Genomic DNA, 7,500 nt, shown 5'->3' on the forward strand with positions numbered 1-7,500 from the left:
AGATACAGAGGTCAAGGGGGGAGAGGCCAAGAGTCCAAGGGGGGAGATACAGAGGTCAAGAGGTGGTAGAGGCCAAGAGTCCAAAGGGGGAGATACAGAGGTCAAGAGAGGGGAGAGGCCAAGAGTCCAAGGGGGGAGATACAGAGGTCAAGGGGGTAGAGGCCAAGAGTCCAAGGGGGGTGATACAGAGGTCAAGGGGGGAGAGGCCAAGAGTCCAAGGGGGAAGGGGTAGAGATACAGAGGACAAGTCCCAAAATATGAAGTGCATCACTCAGCTTGGGCAGGAACACGAGCATATTACACCGAGTGTGTTGGCAGGTCATAGCCGATATCTCTGCCAGGGGGGTAACTGATCCTCTTAATAACCCCCAGAAACCACCCCTTTCCTCATGGTATGTAGCCCCCCCAGCAACACCTTTTCATGGATTTTTCCGGCTATTTCTCGTTTGTTTAGAGCTGATTAAGTACTTTCCTATATAATAATACATCTTCTGAAGGATGGATTTATAATACAGTGATGTGGATATATATAGGCAGGAATGGGGTTAGATGAGGAACAATGTCTTAATCAGTTAAAGGTCGAGTGGAGTGGGATCATTGATACATATTTATATATACATTCATATCAATGAATTGTAAATCCATCCTTCTGATTAGGTATTATAAGATCCGAAAGTACTTGAGGAAATTCCTGTCTTAATCCATCCTCCGTGGTGTGACATTGTAATATATATATATATATATATATATATATATATATATATATATATATATATATATATATATATATATATATATATATATCTGGACTATATTCCAGACTAGAGTATAAATCCTGGATGGTCAGTAAGCTTCAATAATCGCCTTCATAATCACCCCAAATGTGGATTGGCTTGAACTAGGGCCGACACCCAGCCAATATGTAGCCATAGTTGGAGCCGAGATTCCCAGCGCGCCGTCTGCGTGTATGTATGTGTGTGTGTGTGTGTGTGTGTGTGTGTGTGTGTGTGTGTGTGTGTGTGTGTGTGTGTGTGTGTGTGTGTGTAAGCTGAGATTCTCAGCTTGTATGTAACAAAAAAACAACTGAGCTACTGAGGGATCGGGGGAAGGGGTGGGTGGAATGGGGTGGAGGGGCGACGGGGGGGGGGAAGAGGGACAGGGGGGGATAGGGGGGATAGGGGGGACAGGGGGGGGGGTCCGTGGGGAAGGGGGAAAGCACGATGCTTAGCGCCAACAAGCCGCCAGAAGAAATTTAATTAGGTGAAGTAAGTCCATATTTCAGAGCGTCGCCAAACAAACATTCCTCACTTTAATGGCCTCGTTTGCGTGCAAACTTGGGCGAGTAGTTACGGTCGGTATAGGTCGTCCTCACGTCGTGCCCAGAGGCATGAGAGAGCCTTCATATATTCCTTTCGACTTGTAATCGACATTATATATGGACTACAGAACTACGATGGTTGTTGAATTGATAAAGATGATGATTCTTAGTTTATATCAATTGCAATGTTATAAAATGAATTCATGAAATCTTCTGAGACTATTTTTCACGTGTCTTCGGCCTAGTTCATAAGAAGAGGTACATGGCTTGTGGCTCACACACAGCACCAACCCGTTCTCGCACTTTCGTACAGTCAATATTGACTTATTAAATAAGTGCATATGTGACATACTAATTTATTGTGAATATTTTTGTTTACCTTGAAAAGTTTCACAGAAAACACCGACCTTACCTAACCTTCTTAATATATTAAGATAAGCATCTTATTGCTTCTTAATTACAATTATTACTTAACCTATTATAGGTATAGGTTAAGTAATAATTGTAATTACGAAGCAATAAGATGCTTATCTTAACATACTAAGAAGGTTAGGTAAGGTCGGTGTTTTCTATGAAGCTTTTCAAGGTAAACAAAAATATTCACAATAAATTAGTATGTCACATATGCACTTATTTAATAAGTCAATATTGACTGTACGAAAGTGCGAGAACGGGTTGATCGCACCGCTCCTGTGCCAGGTAAGTCCACTATGGGCCCACCATAGCCCGTGCTACTTGCCCTGCTCGTGTGCCAGGAAAGTTACGGGCTCACCATAGCCCGTGCTACTTGGAACTTGTTCCGAGTAGCTGAATCTATAACAACAACAACAACAACGGCTTGTGTCTGGCTCAAGCTATGTACCAGCCATTGAGATGACCTAATTGGTTTGGGTAGTTAACTGGTAATTAAGTTTAATCATGTGTGACAGTGTCCTTTTCCCAGTGAGAGCAAGTGCTAAGATTAAAGAAAACTTGATTGACGCAAACTATGTACCAGTATAGTTTAATAATCTCTTAAGCACTATCATGTAATTCATGGGTGCTACTTTGGTATAAATATAAATAACGTGGCTTGGACATGTATATGAGTGGGATTGGGTGGTTATAAATAGGAGCTGCCTCGTATGGGCCAATAAGCCTTCTGTAGCTACCTGTATTTGCATGTTCTTATGTTCTTATGTATTAAACAAAATCAGAAGATTGAATAGTTTATTAGGAAAAAAAAACATTCCTGGCCTATTTGATGTTGGTTACTTAAATCAGCACCGGCTTCAGGCTATGCTGTTCCATCCAGCGTCCAACCCCCTCCCCAAGACGTCTTGATCAATTTTAACATACTGTTCATTCAAAATAGGATTTTTCTCAAATATATATTACTATTATTATATATTAGGATATTATGCATATTTAGGTATTGGTTTGGTTAGGTGTTTAGGTTCGGTTGGCTATTATTTGTATTTGTAGTACGCGGGTGAAGCATTTACAGCGTTGTGGTTCGAACAAAAGTCGTCAGCGAAGCACTTGTTCCGAAAGTGTTCGGACGTCAGCAATTATGAGTCGTGTGTAAACCGTTTATCATTCATAAACAGGGGGTTTGGCGGGTACATGGAATAGACTTTAGTCTTTTTTTATGAGGACGGTCTGTTTAATTAATAAACATGGGAGGGGTTTAGTAGCTGAATTAACGAGCATTTGGCCTTAATTGATGAAGACGATTCAACTATTGACGGTCGAACACTTTTCGAACAGAGCTTCGCTAACGACCTCTGTTCGAATCACAACTCTCTAAAACCTTCACCCACTTAATACAAATACAAATAATTGCCAAATAGAAACTAAACACCTAACCTAACCAAACCTAGTCTAACCAACACTTTCCCAATATGCTAATATGTAATACTATCAATATATATATTTGAGAAAATTTATATTTTAAATGTACATATTTTATACCTGAGAAATAAGTCTTTGGGGTCGGCCGCTGGATTGAAGTGCGTACTCGTGGTTTTTAGTCATGAAGTGTTCGAAGTTCAAGTTTGAAGTATGTTTTAATCATAAAGTTTTGCCGGCTAGATTAACGATCGTTATCGCCCTTTGACGAGAACGAGCTGAACTCCTCGACAAGCTCGTTACAAAACCTCAAAGAAATTAGAACGCTTTACTCATTAATGTTTGTCTCTGAACATTGCTAGTTGAGGTTAGTTTACACAAGTTTACAGTACATAACATTTCTAAATTACGTGTTGAGTTTACCATCCTCTATAACTACGAGCATAACTACCCAGTTCCCTCCACCACCGTCAGTCTGAAATTACTCTACGTTTAAGTCTGGATAATTAGTCTTAACTTCAGGTAATCAATAGGCGTTCAGCCATAGCCTAAGTTGTGTATGGCTTCTAACTCACTCACACGGGGGCAATGGCTGTTTCCAAGGCTTCAGGGACGATTGGCTTATGTCCAGAGTTTGTAATTAGGGTTGTAAGTCTCAATGGTATTTCAATTTTAGTCTTTTCTTAATCTGATGTTGTTCCTTTTGCTGAATGAGGCTTTTATTCTGTATTATTATGATTTTTATCTGAATTAAAATTCCAATTAATATAATTACATTCGTTAATATTGTAATTGTTAATTTTAAAATTCTTCTAATTAAATTCCTCTTAATAATATAACATTTGTGTTTTATTGAAGTTTTTATTAATCAAAATATTATTCAAATTATTGATAATTTATTATTATTTGTTGGAAGAATAAAGCACGATGAAAAGCCACCGAGTTGACAGCTCAGATTACCATCAGAGTGTCGGCGGGGGGATGGAGAATTAGCCTCGGCTACCATCTTCTTTTTGTCCTGTCGTGTTGGTCGAGTGGTTAAGGTGTCCTGTACGCCAGATGCAGAGTGCCCCTGGCAGTATGAGTTCAAGTCACTTCTGGGGTGTGAGTTTTCAGTTGCATATAGTCCTGGAGACCGTTCAGGCTTGTTCGCATTTGTGTTCCTCACGTGTGCCCCAAAGAATGAGGTGATTTGATAAAATACCATGCCCAAGATTACCATCAGAGTGCCGGCGGGGGGATGGGGAATTAGCCTCGGCTCCAATCCTCTTTTTGTCCGGTCGTGTTGGTCGAGTGGTTAAGGTGTCCTGTACGCCAGATGCAGAGTGCTCCTGGCAGTATGGGTTCGAGTGTTTTCTGGGGTGTGAATTTTCAGATTCTTATTTTGAATGAACAGCAGGGTTAAAATGGATAAATGCGTCAATGGGGTCGACCGCTGGATGGAATGGACTTGGTCTGAGGGTGGATTGTTCTCCAGCATCGACCACGATGACCCCCTACCCAGGTTTAGGGGGGGGGCGGGGGAGAGATAAAGAAGATACGGCTCCTGATTATCTAATATTATCCTGATTATCTCCTGATTATCTAATCAAACGTTATGAGTTTCTTAATAAATATTTTTCATCAACTCAGCGCTGTCCCAACTCACTACTGTCATCACTCATTGTTGTCATCACTCATTGTTGTCATCACTCATTGTTGTCATCACTCATTGTTGTCATCACTCATTGTTGTCATCACTCATTGTTGTCATCACTCATTGTTGTCATCACTCATTGTTGTCATCACTCATTGTTGTCATCACTCATTGCTGTCATCACTCATTGTTGTCATCACTCATTGTTGTCATCACTCATTGTTGTCATCACTCATTGTTGTCATCACTCATTGTTGTCATCACTCATTGTTGTCATCACTCATTGCTATCTCTACTCATCAATCAACACTTAATTCCAATTCCGTTCATTTCAATTCCGCCTAACGATTACTCTCGCTGTGTTTATCGAGAAGTGAGTCATTGCTTTTGCTGCCTTTAACGTGGAGCTCTTGAGTGAGAGCTTAACGAGAAACGAGCCATTTCCCTGGCAGTGTTCAACGTGATGCGAACCATTGCTCTTGCTGTGTTTAAAGATAAACGAGCCATTTTCCCCGGCTGTGTTCAACGTGATACAAACCATTGTTCCTGCTGTGTTTATAGATAAACGAGCCATTTTCCCCGGCTGTGTTCAACGTGATGTGAACCATTGCTCTTGCTGTGTTTATAGATAAACGAGCCATTTTCCCCCCGGCTGTGTTCAATGTGATGCGAACCATTCACGCTGAACATACCAAACAAACACGTACGGGCACCTGACCTCATCCACTCCCCCCTCTCCCCCCCCCCTCCTCCTCTCTCTCTCGCCACTGTATATTCACCGCAAAATTGAACAGCGAAAACAAGTTGCAAATGCAACACAGTGCACCGTTTTGGCTTCGCTTCCTCCAATAACACGCCAGATAGGGAAGATTTTGGCAAATTTCAGCGCGATAGTTAACTGGTAGAAGTGCAAATAAGGGTCATATATATACATATATATATATATATATATATATATATATATATATATATATATATATATATATATATATATATATATATATATATATATATATACATATATATATATATATATATATATATATATATATATATATATATATATATATATATATATATATATATTAAAATCTGTGAGAATTTGTATTATTTGTTTTGTTTTTTAACTTGTCAGTTGCAATTATTTTTTGTTGCTTAAATACGTGAAAACTTTGGAAATTTTATCTGTAGAAATGTTGAACGAGCTAAAAATGTACATAGAAACGGGGCAATGAATTTCAGTGCATTTATTAATCGTGAATACATTGATTTAACATTGAATTCAAATTCTGGGTATGTGGACAAGGGGCTGGGGTATGAGGACAAGGAGCTGGGGTATGAGGACAAGCAGCTGGGGTATGAGCACAAGGAGCTGGGGTATGAGGACAAGGAGCTGGGGTATGAGGACAAGGACCTGTGGAATGAGGACAAGGAGCTGGGGGTATGAGGACAAGGAACTAGAATATGAGGACAAGGAGCTGAAGTATGAGGACAAGGATCTGAACTATGAGGACAAGGAGCTGGGGGTATGAGGACAAGGAGCTAGAATATGAGGACAAGGAGCTGAACTATGAGGACAAGGATCTGGACTATGAGGACAAGGAGCTGGGGTATGAGGACAAGGAACTAGAATATGAGGACAAGGAGCTGAACTATGAGGACAAGGATCTGGACTATGAGGACAAGGAGCTGGGGGTATGAGGACAAGGAGCTAGAATATGAGGACAAGGAGCTGAACTATGAGGACAAGGATCTGGACTATGAGGACAAGGAGCTGGGGTATGAGGACAAGGAACTAGAATATGAGGACAAGGAACTAGAATATGAGGACAAGGAGCTGAACTATGAGGACAAGGATCTGGACTATGAGGACAAGGAGCTGGGGGTATGAGGACAAGGAGCTAGAATATGAGGACAAGGAGCTGAACTATGAGGACAAGGATCTGGACTATGAGGACAAGGAGCTGGGGTATGAGGACAAGGAACTAGAATATGAGGACAAGGAACTAGAATATGAGGACAAGGAGCTGAACTATGAGGACAAGGATCTGGACTATGAGGACAAGGAGCTGGGGGTATGAGGACAAGGAGTTAGAATATGAGGACAAGGAGCTGAAGTATGAGGACAAGGATCTGTGGAATGAGGACAAGGAGCTGGGGGTATGAGGACAAGGAACTAGAATATGAGGACAAGGAGCTGAACTATGAGGACAAGGATCTGGACTATGAGGACAAGGAGCTGGGGTATGAGGACAAGGATCTGGACTATGAGGACAAGGAGCTGGGGTATGAGGACAAGGAGCTAGAATATGAGGACAAGGAGCTGAAGTATGAGGACAAGGATCTGGAATATGAGGACAAGGAGCTGGAGTATGAGAACGTGGATCTGGGAATAACGCCAAGGGACCTGGAAAATGAGATCAAGGAGCCCCAACATGAGGAAGACGCAAGGGAAGCCTGAATGAGAATTGGTTCTGCAGTTTCGTAAACACTCTGGATTAAAAACAACAACGATGAGAAAGCGAAGTGTATCGAACTACACATGGAAAATTGAGGTCGATTAAAATGAGTTTAAACCCCAATCGCTGTCGTTGGGGAAGGGCGGGGTGGGGGGGGGGGGAGGAGAGTAGAGTACGCACTCTTATCCTTGTACTTAATGCACCGTATATTTAACGCTGTAGATCATAGCGTCAAAATTGCGTAACTTTAGCGGAGT

Source organism: Procambarus clarkii, chromosome 34 (assembly GCF_040958095.1).
Source record: "Procambarus clarkii isolate CNS0578487 chromosome 34, FALCON_Pclarkii_2.0, whole genome shotgun sequence".
Classification (NCBI taxonomy): domain Eukaryota; kingdom Metazoa; phylum Arthropoda; class Malacostraca; order Decapoda; family Cambaridae; genus Procambarus; species Procambarus clarkii.